Source organism: Stegostoma tigrinum, chromosome 13 (assembly GCF_030684315.1).
Source record: "Stegostoma tigrinum isolate sSteTig4 chromosome 13, sSteTig4.hap1, whole genome shotgun sequence".
In the NCBI taxonomy this organism is placed as follows: Eukaryota; Metazoa; Chordata; class Chondrichthyes; order Orectolobiformes; family Stegostomatidae; genus Stegostoma; species Stegostoma tigrinum.
The window spans coordinates 44306791-44334526 of record NC_081366.1 but is presented as its reverse complement, the minus strand read 5'-3'; positions in this window follow the sequence as shown (position 1 = coordinate 44334526).

The following is a 27736-nucleotide window of genomic DNA, read 5'->3' as shown; positions in this document are numbered from 1 at the left end:
GCAACACAGGGAGCTTGTAAAGTAAGAGACCTGTACTCCAGTCTACTCAAGCAACAACCTAATACAGGCATTCAAACTGAATCATACCTTACAGAAGATGTGTCCGATATCACCGACATCATCCCTGGTTATGTCTCGCCAGATGTATCAGACAGAATGGCCTAGTGGTTTATAGATGGGAAGCAGCTGCCCTGGGAGTCATCAACATTAACTTCAGACTCCACATCCCATGATATCTCAAGACATCAGGCCAACTACTGGTAAGTGTTATCACAAGTGATTACCCCCATATGCACCTCAGCTCATGAATCAGTTCTGCACTATGTTGGATAACACTTGGAGGAAGCACTGAGGTGGCAAGGATCCAAAATATATCCTGCACTGGGAACTTCGATGCCTGTCAACAAACATAGCTTGTTACACCATGACTGAGAAAGCTGCCTGCATCAGATATTGCAAAATGCAGAGAGTGAGGGATCCAATTACAACTTGTCCTCAAAAAAATTACCTGTTACAGATGCAGGTGTTGATTTCAATTTAATGGGAGTGACAGCTGTAGTTCTGTGGATATAATTGGTAATACCTTCTATCATTGTATGTGGCACTACTCCGATATTGAACAGATCTAACAACCCAAAAATGGGCACCTAGGGAGGGCAGTGGATTATTAGCAACCGCAGAATTATATTCAACCATAATCTGTAAACTCATCGACCCACATATTGTAAAGGGCACTTGTTTGTATTTTCTTTATTTTTGGACTGTAGACTGAAAAAGGAAGACACAAAAGGTCAAGAAACTCAGCAGGTCTGTCTGCATCTGTGGTGAGAGAAACAGAGTTGAAGTTCAAAACCGAAGAATAGTCATGCAAGATTTGATACATTGACTCTGTTTCTCTCCTTTTACATCAACCAGATCAGCTGAATTCCGTCAGCTTTTTCTGTGTTTTTTTTTCAGATTTCCAGCATTGCAGTAAATCAGAATTAAAGTTTCGGGTCCAGTGATCTGAACGGACCCTGAGAAAAGGTCACCAGACCCAAAACGTTAACTCCGATTTCTTTTCTTCACAGGTGCTGCCAGACCTGCTGAGCTTTTCCAGCAACTTTGTTCTTCTTTCTCTGGACCGTCCCTAAAGCCAACAGAACTTTCCTTAGATAAGGGGTCCAAAATTGTTCACAGTATTCTAGCTGTAATCTGAATGTAACTTTAGCGAAATTGTTCCATTATTATACTGCTTTCCCGTTGAAACAAAGGCCAATTTTCCATTCACCTTCCCTGTTATCTGTTGAATTTGGATGTGAACATTATGTGATTGATGTACATGGATCACCAAATGCCTCTGTGCTATGCTTTCTACATTTAAATTACTCTTTTAAATAATATTCAGCTCCTATCTCTGTCTTGCCAAAATGCATAATTTTACATTTTCCCAAATTATATTCCGTCTGCTAAGCTCTTGCTCACTCACTTAACCTGCCTTCATCCCTCTGTAGAGTCCATCTGTCAATCTGAACAATAAATATTATGATCTGACAGAATCAACCAGACATTAAAAAAGTGAAACTATGCTTGATGATTTTATTTCAGCGTTTGGAAGATGTAGGGTAAATAAAGGGGAGCTGTGGGTGTAGTGCTCTTGGATTTCCAAAAGACATTTAATAAAGTGCCACACAGGATTTCTGGTGTTGGAGGTAATATACTCTCACGGTTGGACAATTGTTTAATGGAGGGTAAGGCAGGAATAAATGCAATATTTTCCACTTGAGATGCTGGAGTGCTTCAAAGAACAGTTCAGCTATTCAGCTATTTAACATTTATCCTGTGGCTTAGATCCAGTGAGTAATATAGTTTCCTTACAAAGGTAAATGGGAATATAAGCTGTGAGGGGAACTCAAGGAGACTATGAAAAGATTTAGGGAGGTTAAGTAAGTAAACAACAAAATGGCAGATGCAGTATTAATGTAAGGATGTGTTCATAGGAATAGGTAAACGAATCCTTTTTAAAAGATGTGAAGCTTTTATTCAACAATTACCCATAAGTTTATTATTCGGTGAAACATGATTTTTAGTCATACATCCTGTGTTTAGACATAACGTTGTTTTCAAGATACACATCTTGGCAGTTTACTTTTCTCCCACTGTTGTCAGCCACAAATTCTGTTATAAAAATAAAGTTTTAATTATGATGCTCAGAGAGACTAGACTGTACTTGAACAAGGAAACGAGAAATGCGGACGCAGTAAGCAGTTAGGAAATCAAGTAGGTTGCTGAGGTTGTATCAGAGATAATGGGAACTGCAGATGCTGGAGAATTCCAAGATAATAAAATGTGAGGCTGGATGAACACAGCAGGCCAAGCAGCATCTCAGGAGCACAAAAGCTGACGTTTCGGGCCTAGACCCTTCATCAGAGAGGGGGATGGGGTGAGGGTTCTGGAATAAATAGGGAGAGAGGGGGAAGCGGACCGAAGATGGAGAGAAAAGAAGATAGGTGGAGAGGAGAATGTGGGTGGGGAGGTAGGGAGGGGATGGGTCAGTCCAGGGAAGACGGACAGGTCAAGGAGGTGGGATGAGGTTAGTAGGTAGGGAATGGAGGTGCAGCTTGAGGTGGGAGGAAGGGATGGGTGAGAGGAAGAACAGGTTAGGGAGGCAGAGACAGGCTGGGCTGGTTTTGGGATGCAGTGGGTGGAGGGGATGAGCTGGGCTGGTTTTGGGATGCGGTGGGGGAAGGGGAGATTTTGAAGCTGGTGAAGTCCACATTTGTACCATTGGGCTGCAGGGTTCCCAAGCGGAATATGAGTTGCTGTTCCTGCAACCTTCGGGTGGCATCATTGTGGCACTGCAGGAGGTCCATGATGGACATGTCATCTAAAGAATGGAAGGGGGAGTTAAAATGGTTCGCGACTGGGAGGTGCAGTTGTTTATTGGGAACAGAGCAGAGGTGCTCTGCAAAGCGGTCCCAAGCCACTGCTTGGTTTCGCCAATGTAGAACTTGAGGTTGGGGTGGAAGGTGTTGGTGAAGTGGATGAACTGTTCGAGCTCCTCTGGGGAACAAGAGGCGGCGCCGATACAGTCATCAATATACCGGAGGAAGAGGTGGGGTTTGGGGCCTGTGTAGGTGCGGAAGAGGGACTGTTTCACCAACACCTTCCACCCCAACCTCAAGTTCACCTGGGCCATCTCCAACACATCCCTCACCTTCCTGGACCTCTCAGCCTCCATCTCAGGCAGCCAGCTTGTAACTGATGTCCATTTCGACTCCCACAGCTACCGAGAATACACCTCGTCCCACCCACCCTCCTGCAAAAATTCCATCCCCTATTCCCAACTCCTCAGCTGCATCTGCTCCCAGGATGAGGCATTCCACTACCGCACGTCCCAGATGTCCAAGTTCTTCAAGGACTGCAACTTTCCCCCAACAGTGGTCGAGAACACCCTTGACCATGTCTCCCGCATTTCCCGCAACACATCCCTCACTCGCCGCCCCCGCCACAACCGCCCAAAGAGGACCCCCTCATTCTCACACACCAGCACACCAACCTCCGGATACAACGCATCATCCTCTGACACTTACGCCATCTACAATCCGACCCCACCACCCAAGACAACTTTCCATCCCCATTCTTGTCTGCCTTCCAGAGAGACCATTCTCTCTATGACTCCCTTGTTCGCTCCACACTGCCCTCCAACCCTACCACACCTACCACACCTGGCACCTTCCCTTGCAACCACAGGAAGTGCTACACTTGCCCCCACACCTCCTCCCTCACCCCTATCCCAGGCCTCAAGATGACGTTCCATATTAAGCAGAGGTTCACCTGCACATCTGCCAATGTGGTATACTGTGTCCATTGTACCCGCTGTGGCTTCCTCTACATTGGGGAAACCAAGCGCAGGCTTGGGGACCGCTTTGCAGAACACCTCTGCTCGGTTCGCAATAAACAACTGTACCTCCCAATCACAAACCATTTTAACTCCCCCTCCCATTCTTTAGATGACATGTCCTTCATGGGCCTCCTGCAGTGCCACAATGATGCCACCTGAAGTTTGCAGGAACAGCAACTCATATTCCGCTTGGGAACCCTGCAGCCCAATGGTATCAATGTGGACTTCACCAGCTTCAAAATCTCCCCTTCCCCCACTGCATCCCAAAACCAGCCCAGTTTGTCCCCTCCCCCACTGCATCACACATCCAGCTCAGCTCTTCCCCTCCACCCACTGCACCTCAAAACCAGCCCAGCCTGTCTCTGCCTCCCTAACCTGTTCTTCCTCTCACCCATCCCTTCCTCCCACCTCAAGCCACACCTCCATTTCCAACCTACTAACCTCATCCCACCTCCTTGACCTGTCCGTCTTCCCTGGACTGACCTATCCCTTCCCTACCTCCCCACCCACATTCTCCTCTCCACCTATCTTCTTTTCTCTCCATCTTCGGTCCGCCTCCCCCTCTCTCCCTATTTATTCCAGAACCCTCACCCCATCCCCCTCTCTGATGAAGGGTCTAGGCCCGAAACGTCAGCTTTTGTGCTCCTGAGATGCTGCTTGGCCTGCTGTGTTCATCCAGCTTCACATTTTATTATCTCGGTTGCTGTTGTTCATTGCAGGGTGATTGGAGTATTAGGATAAGGAAGTCGTGTAACAATTGCACAGAACTTTAGTGGACACTGGAGTACTGTGTGCAATTTTATGCTCTGAGGAATATTTAAGGAGGGATATACTTACTTGTCTTGAAAATAGATACATTAAATAAAAAAATATTAACAAAAATGATTCCTCAGAAGAAAAGGGATGAAAAGCTGGATAAATATTCTGCAGACATGTAAAGAATGAGAGGTTACCCAATTATAACACAGGTGATTCTAACAGGATTTGACAAGGTGGAGAAGTTGTTTTGCTTTGACTGATGAATTTAGAACATGGTGATGCAATCATAGCTGGAGAGACACACCCATGAGGTCCAAGATACGGAGAAATTTCTTAGCTCAAAGGGTTGTGAATCTTTAGAGTTCTTTGCCTCAGAGGGACCAAAACTGAACGTGCTTAAGACTGAGATAGATCTTTGATTTCTTGGCAAATCAATCACAATGGGACCAAGTCAGAAAATAATGGTGTTGGCACTGAAAGATTAGTTATGAATGAAGCAGGCTTGATCGGCCAAAGTATTTCTTCGCACTTCATTCTTAGGACAAGTTAACATGTTATAAGATAAAAACTACAAAATTAATAATATTTCTGTCCAGAACATCTACTGTTTTGAGTTCTCAATAGAAAACTTGGGAAATTATTTTGTTTTTAGCAAGCAAGCACAAATATACACAACATCAATATGAGCAGCCCTAATCTATGCTGTTGAGGTCATCCTAATAATGTTTATTCAAGATGTATAAACTAATTTCCTACATGAAGCATAATCTTTTAAACTCTTCCTCACCAAATACACAATCCACTTAGATAGCCGTTGTAATATTCCCATCTTCAGTAGACTAGCAATAAGTATCAACAATCAACCTTCAACATCAGCATACGACATTGAGAGCACAAATCTCATACTAAGCACTAATAAGCAATGTTTGGCATTACCCATAAATTTATTATTCGGTGAAACATGATTTCTTGTCATACATCCTGTGTTTAGACATAATGTTGTTTTAAAGATACACATCTTGGCAGTTTTTTTTCCACTGTTGTCAGCCACAAATTCTGTTATAAAAATAAAGTTTTAATTATTTATATTTATCAACAGTTGCCAGTTTCAGGTCAGCTCTTAGTCACAGGGGTAATTTAGAAAAATATACTGTATTGTTGAGGCAGCTGTCCTTGAAATGAACAGTTAACAGTGTCTGAGATAATGGGAACTGCAGATGCTGGAGAATTCCAAGATAATAAAATGTGAGGCTGGATGAACACAGCAGGCCAAGCAGCATCTCAGGAGCACAAAAGCTGACGTTTCGGGCCTAGACCCTTCATCAGAGAGGGGGATGGGGAGAGGGTTCTGAAATAAATAGGGAGAGAAGGGGAGGCGGACCGAAGATGGAGAGAAAAGAAGATAGGTGGAGAGGGTATAGGTGGGGAGGTAGGGAGGGGATAGTTAGCAGTGTCTGCCTATTTTAAATGTTTGGATGAAAATTGGAGATCAGAATCTATTCTCCCATTCGATTTTTTTTTGCTCAAGCATACCAAAAATAACACACATTAATTGGTCATTCATCAGATTGTTGTTTATGGGCATTTCTGCATGCAACTTGTCAGTTGCTTTTACCTAGCTCACTATCCAATTATTCATTACGTGTGAAGCTTTTTGCGATACCTTTAGGCAATCAAATACAATAAGAAGTGCGAGACTTATATCATATCAAATCCTTGTAACTTGAAGTTATTTCACTATTGAAGTAGAAAAGCACACAATAGGGAGAATAGTTAATGCTTCTCAACAGTTTCCCAGACAGGGATCAGGTGATGAAAATTGATTGTTAGCCCCATCAAACGTGTGGAAGGTTCTGTTCATATTACTTCATCTTACAGATTAAATTTAGTCAGTATCTCAAAGGGAAAATATACAGCACAGATCATCATTCTTGTATTTTACAAACACTTGGACGATAATATATTTTATCAAGGTGCTATATATTGCTGTCAAGCCAGTTGTATCCCACGGAACCCATTATTTTTGACAATCACACTGTCAACTCAAGACCTATATATTCTACTTGCTTCTTAAGGAGGCTGCTGACTAGGAATCATTCATCCAATCCTTTTTCAATATTTTTTACCTGCATACCTGAGGGAACTGTGCAAACAAGGAGGCAGTACATGCAGTGATAATGGGAACTGCAGATGCTGGAGAATCTAAGATAATAAAATGTGAGGCTGGATGAACACAGCAGGCCCAGCAGCATCTCAGGAGCACAAAAGCTGACGTTTCGGGCCTAGACCCTTCATCAGAGAGGGGGATGGGGTGAGGGTTCTGGAATAAATAGGGAGCGAGGTGATGAGCTGGACTGGTTGTGTGGTGCAGTGGGGGGAGGGGACGAACTGGGCTGGTTTTGGGATGTGGTGGGGGAAGGGGAGATTTTGAAGCTGGTGAAGTCCACATTGATACCATTGGGCTGCAGGGTTCCCAAGCGGAATATGAGTTGCTGTTCCTGCAACCTTCGGGTGGCATCATTGTGGCACTGCAGGAGGCCCATGATGGGCATGTCATCTAAAGAATGGGAGGGGTAGTGGAAATGGTTTGCAACTGGGAGGTGCAGTTGTTTATTGCGAACCGAGTGGAGGTGTTCTGCAAAGCAGTCCCCAAGCCTGCGCTTGGTTTCCCCAATGTAGAGGAAGCCACAGCGGGTACAATGGATGCAGTATACCACATTGGCAGATGTGCAGGTGAACCGCTGCTTAATATGGAAAGTCATCTTGGGACCTGGGATAGGGGTGAGGGAGGAGGTGTGGAGGCAACTGTAGCATTTCCTGCAGTTGCAGGGGAAGGTGCCGGGTGTGGTGGAGTTGGAGGGCAGTGTGGAGCGAACAAGGGAGTCACGGAGAGAGTGGTCTCTCCGGAAAGCAGACAAGGGTGGGGATGGAAAAATGTCTTGGGTGGTGGGGTCGGATTGTAGATGGCGGAAGTGTCGGAGGATGATGCGTTGTATCCGGAGGTTGGTGGGGTGGTGTGTGAGAACGAGGGGGATCCTCTTTGGGCGGTTGTGGCGGGGGCGAGGTGTGAGGGATGTGTTGCGGGAAATGCGGGAGACGCGGTCAAGGGCGTTCTTGACCATTGTGGGGGGAAAGTTGCGGTCCTTGAAGAACTTGGACATCTGGGATGTGCGGGAGTGGAATGCCTCATCGTGGGAGCAGATACGGCGGAGGCGGAGGAATTGGGAATAGGGGATGGAGTTTTTGCAGGAGGGTGTGTGGGAGGAGGTGTATTCTAGGTAGCTGTGGGAGTCGGTGGGCTTGAAATGGACATCAGTTACAAGCTGGCTGCCTGAGATGGAGACTGAGAGGTCCAGGAAGGTGAGGAATGTGCTGGAGATGGCCCAGGTGAACTGAAGGTTGGGGTGGAAGGTGTTGGTGAAGTGGATGAACTGTTCGAGCTCCTCTTGGGAGCAAGAGGAGGCGCCGTTACAGTCATCAATGTAACGGAGGAAGAGGTGGGGTTTGGGGCCTGTGTAGGTGCGGAAGAGGGACTGTTCCACGTAACCTACAAAGAGGCAGGCATAGCTGGGGCCCATGCGGGTGCCCATGGCAGATGGTGAAGAAGCTGTTTAAAATATAAGTGTTATCATGCGTTGTACCAAGCTATTCTATCATCCAGACTCAAATTTGCGAGAGATCTAAGAAAATCTTAGAATTTTAATAAACTGGCTAAAGGGTCAGAGGAAACAGAAGTCGCTTATTAAATAAGTATTGTTGGAGCAGGGAGGATACTGAATGTGATATACAAATAGAAATTGTGGGAAAAGTTTAGCAAAGTCTGGCAGCATCTGTGGAGATAGGAACAGCTACTTTGTGTCCGTTATGGCTCTAAGTTCCAAAGAAGTCAGATTTGACTCAGAGAATTAAATCTGTTTTTTGTTCCACAGATGTTCCCAGACCTGCTGCACTTTTCTAACATTTTCTGTTGTTTTTCAGATCTTCAGCATCCATAGTATTTTAGTTTTATTTTATTGAATGTGGCAGCCCAGAGATCAATGTTAGGACCACTATAATTTGTCATTTGCATCAATGATTTAAATTCAGGAATTCAACAAAAAAAATCAGTTAAATTTGTGATTATCCAAATTATAGTACATCGTGGAATCCAGGGAGGTGGCTCAGCAATTAAAACTGATTTGATTCTATATGAAAGGGAATAAACACTCTGGTAAGTGAAAGCAGACAAGTCATATAGTTATAGTATATTATAGCGCAGAAACAAACACTTGCGTCCAATTCGTCCAGGCCACCGAGAAGGAGGAGTGGGTGATCAAAAGTTCATGAGTGCTCAAGTTCAATAAATTCATCTAATGCAGAGTGGTAATGCATTACAGATCACTCAGTGAGTTCATGTTGCTGTGGCAACACATATTTTTTTCCATCCATATTACAGTCTGCAGTTAAATGTAAGATGGTAGAGCTCCAACACTTTGAAGCTGTTAAGAAAAATACTAAAAGTAAAACAGTCCTTCATCTCACATTCCCCAACAAACACTCCATGCCCATCCATGACAATCAATTCCTCTTCATGCCTCTCACCCATGGCCCTTCATACTCTCCATGCCATCCTATGTCCTAACACATTCCTAAGACGCTGCAGAAACCCAATTTCAACCTATGTCCAACTGATCCTTCATGGTTCATCCTCGACTGAATGTCAACTTAGTGCCAACTCATAACCCATTACCTATTTCCCTTTCATTCACTGTACCCAGCACCCATGATGAGCTGACCTCAGGGTCCATGCTGAGATAATACAAAGATTTTAAGTTACGATAAGATATTACATCTAAAATCACTCCTACAACAATAACACAATAGTGATAATCTTATGTGAACAGACTGAGTGAAATAATAGCAACTGATTTAAAAGAAAACCCACTACAGTCAGGTTCTTTACAAATATTTAAAGAGCTGAAGATGTAAATGTTTTGATAACTCAACAGCTCCCGTTGAATGCACCCTTGGATAATTAGAATGAAGTTGACTGTTCTATTGAGTTTATCCAACTTTTTTGCAAGTATAAAAACTAATTTTAACAATCCTAAAGAGCACTTGGCTTTGCCAAGTGATACTTTACCCCACAAAAAATCAAATGACCTCTCACAAAATTATTTTATGGCTATATCCAGAAGGGTACTTTACTTCTCAAAAAGGGAACCCTGCCTCTCTAAAGATCTCTGGTAAGTTTATTCATCTCCTGCCAGGTCTCGGGCAGCACAGTGGCATAGTGGTTAGCACTGCTGCCTCACAGTGCTAGGGACCCAGGCTCAATCCCAGTGTCGGGTGATTGTCTGTGTGGAGTTTGCACATTCTCCCCGTGTCCATGTGGGTTTCCTCCCACAGTCCAAGGATGTGCTGGTTAGGTGGATCGGCCTTGCTAATTGCCTGTAGTGTGCAGGGGGGTGTAGATTAGGTGGGTTAGGGGGATGGGTCCAGGTGGGATGGTCTGAGGTTCAGAGTGGACTTGTTGGGCCAAAGGTCCTGTTTCCACACTGTAGAAATTCTAACTCTAATGTGTACCAGTTGCACTTTGAAACTCCAAAAATCAAATAACCCTAAAAGCAGAAATATGTTAATGAATGCAACTGTCTCTATGAACCATGGATATGCAAAGTACAATCAGTCTTTAGCCCTCCTTAGCTATGAATAATGATAGAGACAGGGACACTGATGGAACTGCTATATTTGGGCTTGCTGCAAAGTCTACAGCTTTTTATTTTTCTTTGTTTGTATTATGGACAAAAAAAGGAAAAGGATAATACTTTAAAGCCAGGCCTGTGGAATTGCACTTCTAAAAACAAGTTACTGGGGCTCATTGTGAGTTGTGCTCACACTATTGCTTTGTTCAAGCAATGGGTCAGGATGTCTATATGTGACATGGTGACTCTGCCTTACAGTGCTAAGGACCTGGGTTCAATTGAAGCCTTGTGTAATGGTTTGCATGGAGTTTGCATGTTCTCCCCATGTCAGTGTGGGTTTCCTGTGGGTGCGCTGAGTTCCTCCAAAATCCAAAGGTGTGCAGGTAGGTGGACTGGCCTTCTAAATTGTCTATAGTGTCAAAGGATATGTAGGTTATGTGGATTGGTTATGATAACTGCAGGCTTAGAGGGATAGAGTGGCCTGGGTATGGGTGTGCTGTTCTTCAGAGGGCAGGTGCCATCTCAATGGGCTGAGTGCTCTCTTTCTGCACTGTAGGGATTCGAAGATGCCATGATACAATAGATGTGTGTGTGTGTGCAAAGCAAGTTTCACTCAGAATTAAATTGCTGATTCGTTTGTACAATCAGGGCCAGCTATTGAGTCCAGGAGCCCTCTGCATGACAACAATTCTTTGATTGGCTCCTGGGCAGGTGGACAACTTGTGTGTGAACAATACAGAGGCAGAAGGTCTTTAGCATGTAAGATACAGCGTGTCTAGTTTCCTCCCTCTGCAGATAAGTAACGAAGAGCAAAAAGATAGGTAATTTCTCCCACTAATTGCTATAAGCTGTTGCACATAACCAGTGGCTGAATAATTGAACAGTTAATGAGTCAACTACATTGACTCGAGCAAGAACTCTGAAAGGATCTGCAAATAACAAGTCTGGAGATCAGAAGGACTGAGAAGAAGCAAAAGGAGCACACAGTTGAATCCTGAGGACTGGTGCTATTAAGATAACAAGGTGTAGAGCTGGATGAACACAGTAGGCCAAGCAGCATCATAGGAGCAGGAAAGCCGACATTTTGGGCCTAGACCCTTTTTAAGAGAGAGTGGAAGAGAGATCCCCTGAGGTTTGTCCGGAGGGAGGAGGGTAACTTCTTCAGGTTAGGCACCCCTGGAACAGCCTTCGCAGTGAGGTTAAAATTGTATCAGAGATAATGGGAACTGCAGATGCTGGAGAATCCGACATAACAAAGTGTGGAGCTGGATGAACACAGCAAGCCATGCAGCACCTTAGGAGCCCAAAAGCTGATGTTTCGGACCTAGACCCTTCATCAGAAATGGCGAAGGGGGAGAAGGTTCTGAAATAAATGGGCAGAGAGGGGGAGGCGGATCGAAGATGGATAGAGGAGAAGATAGGTGGAGAGGACAAGAGAGTTGCAGTGGGAAAGAGGTCCCCTGAGGTTTGTCCAGAGGGAGGAGGGTAACTTCTTCAGTCCTCATTATCTCTGATACAATTTTAACCTCACTGCGAAGACTCTTCCAGGGATGCCTAACCTGAAGAAGTTACCCTTCTCCCTCCAGACAAACCTTAGGGGATCTCTCTCCCACTGCAACTCTCTTGTCTCCTCTGTCTATCTTCAATCCGCCTCCCCCTCTCTCCCTATTTATTTCAGAACCCTCTCCTCCTCCTCCTTTTCTGATGAAGCGTCTAGGCCTGAAACGTCAGCTTTTGTGCTCCTAAGATGATGTTTGGCCTGCTGTGTTCATCCAGCTTCACACTTTGTTATCTCTTAAATACAACTTGTACTTCTTTTTCCCAGTAAAACAGTGACTGTCTCCACCCCTGCTCCACCCTGTCTATCTATTTTAAAGATTAATAACTGATGCAACTGAGCTTCTTGTTGCTAGAATTCAGGAAAGGTTAAGTGAATCTCTTCATTCCTTCAATTTACTTTAAATTAAAGAGACAAATCAGCCAAACCAAGCCAATCCTATAACCTTTGTATTTGTAAAATATCTCATTAACATTGCAAGTTACCTTCACCTCAGACATTTTTTTATGTCTTCAATGAATATGTTGTGTTTAGACCACATCATTTAAATGGGTTCTGCAATTGCTTTCTGTGGAAAAATAGACATAAAATGCCCAAAACTAACAGCATTCAACAGTGTAGTATCAGTCCTATGATACTAGCAATGAAATTAACTAGGATATTGTTATTTACAATTCCATCATGATTTATTTCAGTTCCAGACAATTTTTTTTTCTCTCTGTATAATTACTTGCAAATGTCGCATAGAAGTGGCTGTAGGTTTCTTTCATGTAAATGTTTATCACATTGAATGAAGGCAACTATCCTAAAATGCATTACATTGCAAGTCTTGTGAGTAATTTATCTCAATTGGTTTTCAAAATATGGTATCTTAATTTTTCCATCTGTTACTTTTTCATGGTATGATCCTGAACTATAGTTCTGAATATTAAATTGGAAGATATCTTGAGTTCAGACGCATAATCGATAGCACAAATTGTAAGAATGAACATTTGCTATTTTAACACCTCACATAATCTTACAGGTTTTTCAATTCCTGCGTTTATAACCATGGGAACATGAGACCAATGAATATTGTCACTGTTATAGTCTCCCTGTGTGGAAATACTGTATCCATTAACATTGATTCTTGTTGAGGCAGCTTTTTCAGTCAGGTTTGAACTGAATGTGGTTGGAAATCTTCAGTGAAATGGTTTCCACTGTTGCAAGAAACCATACTGTTGATGAAAATCCGATATTCCATTTTCAGAGGTATCGTCAAAGTCAGCCCATAATTGCACTGTGCTTATATATATTTGAATTTTGCAACTCTTCTTTTCTTGAGTTATCTATGATTTGACAAAAAATTGGGAGTTGTTCTACCATCTTCGCAAAATGGTGATGAAGGTTAATGTTAATGAGTTTTCAATGAAAACTCCAAGTAGATAATTGCATTATCTGTTTGAGAACAGCATGTAAAATTGTTAATTTTCCTGAGAATTATTTAAGTACTACTTAAAATTTGGCTAACTAGCATGGCTAAATTTCAATAAAAAACTGTACTTAAAGCTTTAAAAAATCACAAGAATGTTTGAACATTTAATGCAAATGCTGTGTACATAGCCAAAGCATTTCTCTGCTCAAGTTGAAGTAAAAATATCTTCTGTGACATCCAAAAACAGCAGCTGAATAGGGAGATAACAGTATTTAAGCCTGTGCTAGAGAAATAATGAGAAACAATATATGCATTCCCAAGCAGTACAGAAAGTGCTTGGACAGGTCAGAGGGTGGTCTGCAGTACCAGTTTGTCAGCCTCTCCAGTTGTCATGGATTATTGGATGCCAGTATATGAGGGTGAAACTGAATTTAAACAACACAACAGAGCTCCTGCAAAGGATGATGAGAAGCAACAACAGTAGGCAACATAGCAATTGGCAAATACGACAGGTCATGATTTCGTATAATGAACAAACCAAAAACTCCACCTTGCACAACATCTCCCCTCTCAGTAATTAATGCCAATCAAATAGCTGTTATTTCTCTTCTGAATAAAGAATCGTCTTCAATTTTTAACCTAGCATTGGAAATGTGATTATATGCTACAACTGTGTGCATAAGGTAATTTGTTTCCCATAGTATGAAACATTTCGGGTATTAATAATACCCTGATTTCTAGCTATCCTAAGAGTTGAGGTATATTATGTTCAATCATGCATTTGGTGGTTCTTCACAGCACAATCTCTGTCCTTGAAGCCTGTGAGCTGAGTGGCAGCAAAGACACTGTCAAGAACATGCTGCAAGCTGTCAAAATATTTCTGGTGCAATGGCTGTCTGTTTTTGTTTTTGTTTAATCTTCCATACAGAAGGATAGTAGAAATGGTAGCTCTGTTGCAAACTCCAATGTTCCCTGCATTAGCACAAAACAAATATAGGATGGTATTTAATTGTGACTGCAGGAGCATGCATACTGCAGAAGCTAGCCTGGCCTATCTGGTGGGAGTTCCCATATCAGATTCTTCATGTCAGAAAAGCTGTCCAAAATTAAGTTAGGGCATGAAGAACTCTACACTTCTGAATATTGAATTGAAAGATACCTTGAGTTCAGATGTGTGGGGTTTCCACCTTACAACAGTGTGATGTTCATTAGCCTTGTAAATGAGTGACTTGAGGGCAGTAATCCCTGAATGCACTAGAATTTAGTCGTAGCTCCAAGGTTTAATGGGATACACAAAGCTCGACTAGGTCTCCTGAAAGTCAACTGGCAAACCCTGTCAGATTTGTAAGCAGTCCTGTAGTGATGTCCCTCATTATCAGACATTTAAAAAGGCATTGAGAGATGCAACTGAACACCACCATCCTCCCTTATTTACGATCCCACCACTCTTCCCTTCAATGATCCTCATCACTCCCACACCACCCATTCACCTACATCCAGTGATACAAAAACAATTTATAGGGAGGCCTCAGAGTTTTATTCGCAACAAACTCCCATTCTCTGATTGGCTTGATTGCCATTGTGCAATTAAATCATGTCACGCCTCCCCCATAAAAATGAACTCCCAGTTCTCCATTCAGCAGAGGGTACCCGCATCTTTTGACAATATCCTATGTATAGCGTTCAATAGTGTATGCCAACTGCTTACCTCCTGAGTAACTCCAATACTTTCTGTGTTTGGGAGAGTACCTTATTAAATGTTAGAATGTACAAAATCCTGGTGATCAGGACTCCAGTCGCAGGGAGAGATAAAGCTATTGTCTATAGAAGTGATGGTAAGAACTGTAGATTCTGGAGCCAGAGATAACACAGTATAGAGTTGGATGAACACAGCAGGTCAGGCAGTATCAGAGAAGCAGGAAAGCTAATGTTTCGGGTTGGGACCCTTCTTCAGAAATGGGGCTTCACTAGTTTCAAATTCTCCCCATCCCTGGCCTCATCCCATGACCAACCCTCCCTCTCATCCCTGCCTCCTTGACCTGACACAACCTGTCCGTCTTCTCTCCCACCCATCTGCTCCTCCCACCTCACTGACCAATCCCCACCCCTCCTCTGTCTATTTATTCCAGAGCTACCCTCCCCCTCCTCCATTTCTGAAGAAGGATCCCAACCTGAAATGTCAGCTTTCCTGCTCCTCTGATGCTGCCTGGCCTGCTGTGTTCCTCTAGCTCTACACTGTGTTATGTCTATAGAAGTGCTTTTGGTACTATCTACACCTGCTCAGCTGTGCTCTGTGAATCACCGACATTCTATTGAATTGAACCCTCAAAATGGATGTCCTTGTACCAGTGTTTACCAGGGTGACATGTAATGATACTGTGCCCGGTAAGGTATCATGTATCTTCTAGTTTGGGTCCCCTGAAGCTTCCTCCGGTCATACCACAAATGTTCTTTTGACAGCACTTCCCAAATTCATGACCTTAATCATGTAGAGGGGCAAGGGCATTAGACAGCTGGGAGTCCACATTCACCGTCCAGCCATTCACCATTCTGACTTGGAACTATTCCTATTAGTGGATGGAAATCCTGGAACTCACTCCCTAATAGCACTGTGGGAGTACCTTACACCACATGGACTGTAATGATTCAAAAATATAGTTTATCACTATTGTATCAAGTGCAATTAGGGATGGTATTAGGCAGCGATGACCTAATTTCATGAAAGAAAATCAATGTACATTTTAAACAGAGAAAAGGAGTTGTTTTTCTTGGAGGCCTTTGAACAAATTATTTGAAGACCTGGCTCAAAGGTAGAAGGCGGAAGGTTATGGTGGAGGGTTGCTTTCCAGATTGCTGGTCACAGGCCTCTAATGTGCCACAAGGATCGGTGCTTGGTCCACTGCTTTACATCACTTATATAAATGATTTGGATGTGAACATAGGAGGTATGGTTAGTAAGTTTGCAGATGACGCCAAAATTGGAGTTGTAGTGGACAGTGATGAAGGTTACCTCAGAGTACAACGGGATCTTGATCAACGCGCAAATGGGCTGAGGATTGGCAGATGGGTTTTAATGTAGATAAATGTGAGGTGCTGCATTTTGGAAAGGCAATTCAGGGCAGGCCTTAAACACTTAATAATAAGTCCTGGCGTGTGTTGAAAAAAGAGACTTTGGAGTGCAGGTTCATGATTCCCTTGAAGTACAGTCCCAGGAAGACAGGATAGTGAAGACGTTGTTTGGTATGCTTGCCTTTATTGATCAGTGCATTGAGTAAAGGAGTTGGGAGGTAGTGTTGTGGCTGTACTGGACATTGGTTAGGCGTTCATTTTTGGTCTTCCTGCTATCGGAAGGATGTTGTGAAACTTGAAAGGGCTCAGAAAAGATTTATAAGGATGTTGCCAGGTTTGGAGGGTTTGACATAGAGGGAGAGGCTGAATAGACTGGGACTAGTTTCCCTGGGCCTTCAGGGGCTGAGGAGATGACATTATAGAACTTTATAAAATTGTGAACATAGCAGGAACAGGCATCTCATACTTCGCTTGGGAACCCTGCAGCCCAATGGTATCAACGTGGATTTCACAAGCTTCAAAATCTCCCCTCCCCGACCATATTCCAAAACCAACCCACCTCGTCCCCGCCTCCCTAACCTGTCCTTCCTCCCACCTCAAACCCTACCCCATCTCCTACCTGCTAGCCACATCCCACCTCCTTGATCTGTCCATCCTCCCTGGACCGACCTATCCCCTCCCTAACTCCCCACCTACACTCACCTTTACGGGCTCCAACCCCGCCTCTTTGACCTGTCCATCTCCTATCCACCTATCTTCCCCTTTATCCATCTTCTATCTGGATCCCCCTCTCTCCCTATATTTTTCAGAATCCCCTTCCCCTCCCCCATTTCTGAAGAAGGGTCTAGACTTGAAACGTCAACTTGCCTGCTCCTCTGATGCTGCTTGGCCGCTGTGTTCATTCAGCTCTACACCTTGTTTATTCTGAAATAATTATGTTTTTATTTAAAGTGGGACAATTTTTAGTGGGCAAGCACAGTTAGGTGGCAATTAAACAATCAGCTGCTGTTTTAAAAATGAAGTCCAGGATATTTTACCTCCCAGACTTCCTTACATCAAGACAGCTGACACCCAAACTATTCCAGCTAGGAAACAGCAGAAAACTGTAGTGACTTTATTCATGTCTTAGCCCAATGTTGAGTAAAAAAGGTATTCTGATCCAACATCAATTCTCTTTGCCGCTGAGCAATGGTGGCAGGAAACCCTCTAATGTGTTCCTCTCAGGCCAATAACTTGCACAGTGACATTCAGTTTGGGTTCTGCCAGGGCTACTCTGTTCTTATTCTTATATCAGGCTTGGTTCAAACATAGACAATAGAACTGACTTTCAGAGATGAGGTGAGAGTGACTGCCCTTGACCATCAAGGCTATTTTGACAAAGTGTGGCATCAATGAGTCCTAGAAGACTTGAAAGCAAGGGGAATCAGTGTGCACTACATGCATTCTTCAAGGGAGTAACCTAGGCCCATTCATCTTCAGCTATTTTATCAATGACCTTCCCTTCATTATATTTTCTGTTCAGAGACTTTATTTCGCACCGCTGGGGCAGGTAGGTCTTAAATTCAGGCCTCCTGGTTTAGAGATAGGGTCACTATCGTTGCACCACAAGAGACCTTTGTAAGTTCAAAATTTGGAATGTTTGCTGATGATTGAGCAATGTTCAGGACTATTCACAAATCCTCAGGTACTGAGGTAGTCCATGTTTATATGTAACTAGAGTTGGACAACATGCGGGTTTTAGTTGACAACTGACAAGTAATGTTCACACCATACTAAAGCCAGGTAAAACTCATCTCGAATGAGAGAGAACATAACCATTGCCCCTTGAGAATCAATGGCCTTGTCATCATTGAATCTCCAACTATCATAATCCTGGAGGTTCCAGAAATGGAAATGGACTGGCCTTGTAATTATTCTGACTACAAGTGCTGGTCAGAGACGAGGAATTCAACTATCAGTAACTCAACTCCTGACTCCCCAAAACCAGTCAACCATCTATTAGGCACACCACAGAGATGTGATAGAATTCTCTCCACTTGCCTGGATGATTGCAGCTCTAACAACACCCAAGAAGTTGTCACCACCCAGGACAATGAAGCCCACTTGATTGGAACCTTAAACACAAGTATCCACTCACTCCACCACTGGTGTTCAGAAGCAGCAGTACAAGATACGCTGCAGAAATTTCTAGATGCTCCTTAGATAACGCCTTCTGATGGCACAACCACTCCTGCCTTAAAGGATAAGGCCAGCAGATACATGGGAATGCCACCATCTGCAGGTTTCCTTCCAAATCACTCAACAGCCAGATTTGGAAATCTATTGCCGATCCTTCAATGTTGTTGGATTAAAATTCTGGAATTCAATTCCCTGCCTAGCAAAATTTTGGATCGATCAGCACCACATGGACTGCAACGGTTCAAACAGGCAACACACTGCCACCTTCTCTTGGGCAACCTGGGAAGGGCAAAAAAAATGCTGGCTCAGCCAATGATGATCAGCTCAGCTCAACTGATCAAAAAATACTGGAACTTTGCAGATATTGACAGCTGTAGTGGGGATAAATAATTTGGACAGCATTACCTGCACATCTTCTATTAGAGCTAAAATCATACCTGGTACCTGCAGTGATTGAAACAAGGTCAGCCAGACAAGGAGAATCGGGGTTCTGCTCACTTTAGGAGCTGGCTCTGAGCTAGCTGGGTCAATGCCAGGCACTATGCACGTATAAGTAAATGGGGACTTGCTGACCAGTTACTGGCCTTTGTGGAGTCATTCCAGTATTAAATATTTGCTACTACTTTAGCTCCACCTATATTACAGATAAATAGTCATATTTTACCAACATTGCTGTTCATCATACCAGGAATGAACTGTTGAATTGTTTTCTGCACAATAGGGGAATAATCTACAGAAGCATTTTGAAGATATCAGATAACGGACTGTAACTATTTCCTTTGACAGGTTGTTTAATTGTGGGGTTATCCTTGGAAAGAAAGATTTGTTGATCCATTGTTTTGTGATGAAATGGTCTTCGAAGCTTGTGTGGATGGTTACCTTGTTTTTGTAAAAGCGAAAAGACCTGTGGATGCTGTAAATCTGGAACACAAACAAAGTTGCTGGAAAAGTTCGGCAGGTCTGGCTACAGGTCTGAAGGGAAGTTAACATTTCAGGTCCGATGACCCTTCCTCAGAACTTCCTCACAACTACCTTGTTTTTGTCATTGGCAGACAGGACCAGTTACGTGTTTCTGTACAACCAGCCCTTGACAAATTTTATTGATGACGATCAGTCATTTTCCTTTATCTGCCCTTGACTCATAGTTGGATTATTTTGAAGCAGTTTGGAAAGCACATGCTCTGAGCGCCACAAAGACCAGTTTAGATTGACATTAACAAGGTATATTTAAGATAGCAAATACGTGAATGGTAAAAGTGTGCATCTTCTGGAAACTTACAGACTCAAGCTCCAGCTCCAAGTAATTTGACATCAGTGTGACATTGTTTCTTACATGCATGTTCAGCAGCTATATTTGAACAAAATGGGTAGGTGAACATTTATTCCACACTTACTGCATTCTGACAGTGAGAAATAGCAGTGCTGGGAGCCCTGCGAAAAACATTTTTGGAGATGTTTGAAATAGTAATAGCAGTGCAAATGTTACTGTTGTAATTATTGGAGTTAAGTTCAGCAGGTGGTGATGATGGTGTGAATGGTACTAATCACCAGGGCCCATGCCCTTCCTCATTAGCTGCCTCATATTTAGTCCAGAATGCTCACAACTAAACGAACAGAGAGCCATCCCCTCTCTAATGTTTGGGTTTTTATTACCTTGAAGTGTGACTGGTTCCATGGCGCCAATAGTTTTGGCAGGCCATGGTGCATTTTGGATGATGTTGTCCACATCTACCCTGGCCATTCGACTAAAGACTCCTAACGCTGTTTTCAGGACACATTTCTCCCTACAGGCTATTGTCATGTCTTCATCTGAGGCTGGTAGAATGAAGATGGCTGGAAAGACTTCTGAGTTTTTAAGCTCCTAATTTCCCTCCAGTATAATTGCCTCTGATGTATTATGATAGTTTTAGCACTATTCTAGTTTTATTTGTGCATGACAGTTTACACATAACTAATAGACCCACTACGATTGAACAATCATTTTTTCATTTCTCTCTTGCACTCACTTAATTATTTCTCTATATTAACCATTAAAGTCAAGTAACATTAATATATACACAGCATGCTTTATATTTCCAGTTCAATTATCTGACTCATTTATAAATTACTTTCTTATTTGAACTGGTCATAAGCATATTGTTTCTAAACAAATTAAAATTCAAAGCAAAAAATGACTTGCATCTGGATTTTATGTGGTTAAGAGTGTGTCAGAGAGTGAATGTATCTGAGAGAGAGTGAGTGCATGTATGTGAGAGAGGGAGAGATTGTTAGGAAGAGTGAGTCGGTGTAAGGGAGAGGGTATGTGTGCTGGAGAAAGAGTTCGCCTGAAATCATGTCAAGAACAAAATCAGAAGCTGCTGGAAAAGTTCAGCAGGTCTAGCAGCATCCAAAAAATGAGAGTTAACATTCTGAGTCCGGTGACTCTTCACCAGAACGAATGAAATTGTGTGTTTGTGAGAATGAATGTATCTGAGAGAGTGAATGAGTCTGTGTGTCTCAGACATGGAGTGTATGAGAGAATGATTGTGCATGAGAGTGATTATGTCTATGGGAATATGTGGGATTGAGTAAGATTGAATGTAGAGAGAGAGTAGGTGTGAAAGAGAAAGTATGTCTGACAGAGATTGAGTGTCTGATAGGGAACGTCTGTGAATCATTTTGTGTCTGCCCAAGAGAATCAGTATGTGAGAAAGCGAGTGAGTGTAAGTGTGAGAGTGGGTACAAGTGGTGAGGAAGGTCATGAGAGGGGCGAATAATTTGGATGAGCTGGCCCTGGGGAGAAACTTAGCCCTTCCCCACCACGTCACTGTATTCGTCTATTGGAGACACTCTTAACCCATCAGCAATTAAAGCTAGTAAGAGTCAGTTAATGGCCAAGTAAGGGCCTCAATTTGCTCCTAACCTGATTACTTGTCTTGCTGGCAAGCAAGTAACTGGGCGCAGTTTAACTTGCCGGAAGTTTTTTTTCATTTTAAAAATGTAGAAAAGTAGCTGGTTTCTTGACAGGTAAACCAGGGCAATTTTCTCAGTGGGAAGGTAGTTAGGCCTTCATTTGTCCCAGTCCAGGGACAGTGAGTTGGGGAAGTGGAATGAGTGCTAAAAGCCATCCCTGCCCTTGCCTCCAATGCCCCAGAACCCCATCTCCCAGTAACCTCCAGCTCATGAACACAAAATGAATTGGTATACCATATCACCATTGAATTTCCCAAAGACTAGGTCACCAGTAACAATCTCTAGAATGCAAAAGCTGCTGGCCTCTGATTTGGCCTAGAGACTCATCGAAAAGCTTGATAGTTAGATTATTGAGGATTGTTTTTGTAATCTTACCAGTTTGTTCGGGCAAAGAGCCAGTTACCACTGCATATGTGTATCCCACAACCAAATTTGGCTGAACAGTTGTAAATCTTGGCAAGTGAGTGTGCATGAGGCAAAATGTATGTGGCCTGATATCATAAAGAATTGCATGAAATGACATTATGGCATGATTGGCACTTGGTCATCCCTCAGATAAGAGTCAATGGAGCAAAGCACATTCAGCTGAGTTAAACTGAGTGATGCCTTTGTCGATGGGAGGTAACAGGGAGTTCAAGAGATCATTCATTTCTTTCCCACACTGCTGTTTGTTGCTATCTGGGTGCAGATCAAACTGATTTGATGGCATGGCCCAGAAAAAGGATGCACATTCCCCCAGTGACTCTATCAAGAGTGGTTTTAAGGAAAGGTCAGTGAATTGAGGAACCAGCTGTTGTTTCTTAGGAGGCATCCTGTCACTGTTGGGGTGGCCACATAGCTCCTAGGATGCTCCGAGTTTGCAGCGAGCGAAATTGTGTCCAGCTAGCCTTTAAACATGGCAGCATTTGCCAGGAGTGAGAATTTCCAACTCCATGTGATTCACCAAGTCTTTAACACAAAGTCTTGCATAGATAATGAGGTGAAAAGCACAACAACACATGAGATAACTCACCCTGGGCATTGGCAGATGTGACATCTTCTAAAATATTGGCTGCCAAAATTAAACTCCAAATGTAAAAATCTTTGCTTGTGTATGAGATTGAGCATGTGTATGTATGTGTTTCTGAGAGTCAGTGAATGAGATAATGCGTGTGTACATGTGAGAGCAAGAGAATGAACTTGGTGTGTGAAAAACAGTGAATGCGTATTCAACTACATGGTGACTGTGGTTCGCCAAACTGGGAACCCAAAGGATTGGGAGAAGGGGTGGGGTGGTGAATGAGGGTGGTGGACATAAGGGCCCTAGAAACAGGAGAAGGCATGTAATTACTCTCACTGGCCCTGGTTTTCTATGCAGCTGAGGGTTCATTGCAGCCTCCAGCCTGTAAAGCTCCATTCACAGATTGACATCTGTGCTAAAATTGAGGAAAGAAAGAATAGGTGTTTATTTGAATAGCAGGTGGTAGGTGCCTGGAACTTGCTGCCAAGAGAGGTTGTAGAAGCAGATATGTTAGCAACATTTAAGAGGCATTCAGACAGGAACATGAACAGGCAAGGAATAGAAGCATACGGACCATGTGCAGCCAGATAGGATTAGGTTAGAATGACATTATGGTTGGTGCAGTGATGACAGGCTGAAAGGCCTGGTTTTTTTTTTGCTCTATAAATGCAGCATTATATTCAAAGAAGTTGTTACACCAATATAGGTGAGGGGCCAATCTGAACCATTTACATCTAATGTTATATTTATTGCTAAGATTTTCTAAAAGTGCAGAGTTGTTATTTCTGAAATTGCCTTAACCACATTAAGTATGTAGCTTGTGATTGAAATCAGTGATGTTTATGTTAAACAAGTCATCATCATATAAATTGACACACCCACATCTTGTTAATAGCGCTTATTAACACAAGTTTAAAGCAGTTTTTGCCAAATGTTTGGAAGTAACCTGATCTTATTAATAAATCAACAAAAAAAACAGCTTTATTACCTCTCATTGAAATATACATCCAAGCAGCTGTTAACGTTCAAAATGAGTTTTGGCAATACGGAGTGATTTAATGCAGATCTGTCCTGTGAACAGGGATATTGTGCATATCCTGTATTTGCAGGAAATGGTTATATTCAAAATAGCACTGAAAGTGTATTTGTACCAAATTTACATGGAAATGCTCCCAGACACTTCAGAATATTGCTCTGTTTGAAAAGGTTTTGTTACACAGCTTGTAAATTATGCATTATAGATGGTGCAAAAAAGCTATAATGCCAATCTATTGAATCTCACAGCCACGCTTGTAATTCTACAATCTTTTGTGTTTCGTAAATCTGATCTGCAATGTTGTTAATGAAATGTGACTTATTGTCGTATGATATAGAAAGACCATTTGTAGAGATCCTCAGTGAGACTGAATCTTTGTTTTTATCCAGCAAGATACAGAACAGTGCAGTTTATTTTTCTGCTGTGATTGGATTATTATTCTTTGAACAATATATTTTTTGTTCCACCAGGGATGCTATTGTTTTATAGAGTGCTTTCTTAATGAGAACGTTGTTTTGTTTTTATTCAGAAAGGCTGCAAATAGCAAGCTGCATTACTTTCAAACACTGTGAAGGCACACAGCTTTTAGTAAGTAATTTACAGGTCCTCAATAATTTGAGGTCCAAGGCACATCCAGCTTTCACTACTACTCAGGTAATCTGCTTTTGGGGATCTCTAGAGTATGTTTTATATTACTCCTTAGACACTGAAACAATATGTCCAAATGCAGCAAACCCTGTACTGAAAAGCATCACATAGCATTTTTGCCACCAAAGTGCCAGAAAATGACCATCTCCAATAAAACAGAATCCAAGCATTTCTGCTTGACAAACAATAGCATTATCATCACTGAATTCCCTCACTATCAACATCTTGTGAGTTACCATTAACTTGAAACTGAACAGGACTAGCCAAACAAATACTGTAGCTAAAAGAGCAGGTCATAGAGAAGGAACCCTGCAGCATGCAACTCAACTCCTGATTCACGAGAGAATGTCCACCATACAGAAGGCACAAATCAGGAATGCATTTTCAATCTTTCAGGCAATGTGGGTGTCAGTGGCAGTGCCAACATCTATTGCTCATTCTTAGATCCTTTGAGATGTGATGATCATAGAATCCCTACAGTGTGGAATAAGGCCCTCCAGTTCAACAAGCCCACACTGACCCTCAGAGCATCCCACCCAGACCCATCCCCTACATTCCACCTAACCTACACATTCCTGTGCACTGTTGGAAATTTAGCATGACCAATCCACCAATCTTGCACATTTTTAGACTGTGCAAGGAAACTGCAGCATCCAGAGGAAGCCCACACAGACAAGGAGAATTTGCAAACTCCATACAGACAGTCACACAAGGGTAGAAATGAACCTAGTTCCATGGTGCTATGAGGCAGCAGTTCTAATCACTAAGCCACCATGTCATAATGAGTTCTGATGGAATACTATCCACTTGCATGGATGAGCTCAGTTCCAATTACACTCAAGAAACTCAACACTATTCAGGCCAAAGTAGTTTGACTGATGACACTGTATCAATAGACATTCAATCCTTCCACCATTGATGCTCAGCAGCAGCACTGTGCACCATTTGCCAAGATGTGCTGCAGAAATTCACTGAGACTCCTGGAAGAACATCTTGAAAAACCACAGCCACTACCATCCAGGAGTACAAGAACAGCAAATAAATGCGAGCACTGCCATCTGCAAGTTCCTCTCCAAACCACTCACAATTCTGACTTAGAAATATTCCGACATTTCTGTACTGTTCCTTTAGGTTGAAATGCTGGAACTTTCTTCCCAATACATTTATATATAGATTCAAGAAGGCAGCTTACCATCACTTTTTCAAGAGCAATTAGGATGAGCAATAAATGCTGCCTGTGATGCCTTCGACCATTGAATTAATTAAAAACTGTTCAGTTATAAACTTGTCTGTGCTTAGTCACAAGTTCAGAATTTGTGTTCAGGAATTTCCAGATGACTTTTCTTTTAGTTTGAAAGGTAATCAAGGCACTGCAAATAATTGATTTAATATATATCATTGATAAATTATCAGAAATTGCTGCTACATTTGGTACAAAGTCAATGTCCTATCTCTAGGTCCAAAGTCCAGATTTTAGTTCACACTGGGACTGTTACTTGTGAAGGATGCATTCCTGTTCTGCCTAAATATGTTGATAGTTGACCTGTAAACCACTCCATTATGCTGATGTCAGGTGACAAGAGTGGGAATTTCTTGTCAGCTATTCTGCCGAAGGCAGTATTTTAGACATAGGTACAGAACAATTCAATGGAAGGTGGTCCAAACATAAGAAGTTATGATGGGAGAAAATGTCAACAGACAAGTGCTATACGTAAGTGGTGTTAAGCCTAATAATAACTATCATTGGTACAACTTAGACAACATATTACTGAGTTTCCCTTTTTGCTCACTGGCTACTGGCTTCTCACAAAATACACCAATCACAGGGGGAGAACGTGTCAATTAAAATGCTTAAAGCATTTTTGTGTGATGCAGAACATTGACATTATCTGACCATTTTTCTGAATGCGTGCTCCCCTGCCAAATGCATATAACATAAAATTGCTGCAATTCAAACCTGATAGAAGCATAAGATGAAAGCTGAATATTTAAAAGAAATTTTGACACATTTGCTTGCGACATTTTAAAAACATTTTAATTAAAAATGTTAGCTAAGGATATCCAATTAATTCTGGCTGATGATTCATGTCAAATTTCAGTTAACATTACTGTTGCCTGAACTTTAAGGCTTGCTTTGCTATCATAATCTTGTACTACTTTCAAATTTACACAATTAATTTTCTCATTACTGGGAAATCTGTTTCATTTTAAAGAAATCTTGCTAAACATTTCACTTGAATGTTCAAACTAAAAATAATGTGTCTTTCAGCAATTTTAAAATTAGTTTTAGTTTCACTTCATGTCTACTTTTAAAATTATTTTGCCACGCTTTTGAAATATATATATCATATATATATGGATAACATAGATAGTTAGTGTGGTGGTAGTAAGGTAGTGTTTACATTCTTGATTGGGAAGGTGCGCATAAGAGACCATGGCAAGACTTTTAATGATAACAAGGTGTAGAGCTGGACGAATACAGCAGGCCAAGCGGCATCAGAGGAGCAGGAAGACTGACATTTCGGGCCTAGACCCTTCTTCAGAAATTGGGGAGGGGAAGGGTGTTCTGAAATAAATAGGGAGATAGGGGGAGGCAGATAGAAGATGGATAAAGTAGAAGATAGGTGGAGAGGAGACAGACAGGTCAAAGAGGTGGGGGTGGAGCCAGTAAAGTTGAGTGTAGGTGGGGAGTTAGGGAGTGGATAGATCAGTCCAGGGAGGATGGACAGGTCAAGGGGGCAGGATGAGGCTAGTCGGTAGGATATGGGGGTGGGGCTTGAGGTGGGAGGAGTGGATAGGAGGGAGGAAGGACAGGTTAGGGAGGCGGGGACAAGCTGGGCTGGTTTTGGGATGTGGCTGGGGGATGGCAAGACTTTTACTGGCTCACCTCAAGCCATTTAATGGACTGTTAGCATGAGGAAGACCTTGCATTATCTTGGAATTCCCCTTTAGCAATTCAAATGAATGACAGCTCACTGATCCCAGCAGTGTCACTGAGAGTCATGGCTACTGTGTTATTAACTGTTTATGCAAACTGGACAAACACACGAACCAAAAAATCATGATGTTGTGAAAAATGCAACCTGCTGATGAACAGTACTCAAATATCAAATAGCACATTAATTTTGCATCGTTTCCAATCATGATGACTACAAAATTATTTACATATTCCACATTTTAATCATTGTGTTAAGCTACATGCAACAACGTAACAGTGGTGCCTGAATCTGTATTCATCAAATGTACAAACATAGTCACTCATACAGTTGAGTTCAGCTTCAGTGACACCATTTATGCCCAAACAGATGGTGTTGTCATGGAATTCTTTCTATAACAGCTCTTACTAACATTATTGCTTGTTACCACGAAAAGCACATCTTCTTGGAAATGACCACTGATCACTTATCTTTAGCATACTTTTGAAACATAGATGACAAATTTGAACTTGAAACTGCATCAAAGAATTTTTAAACATGGTTTAATAATCTCCATCCTATGCTCAGATTTACGATTGAAATGGAATAATTAAATAATCCCAATCCTCAATGTATTAGT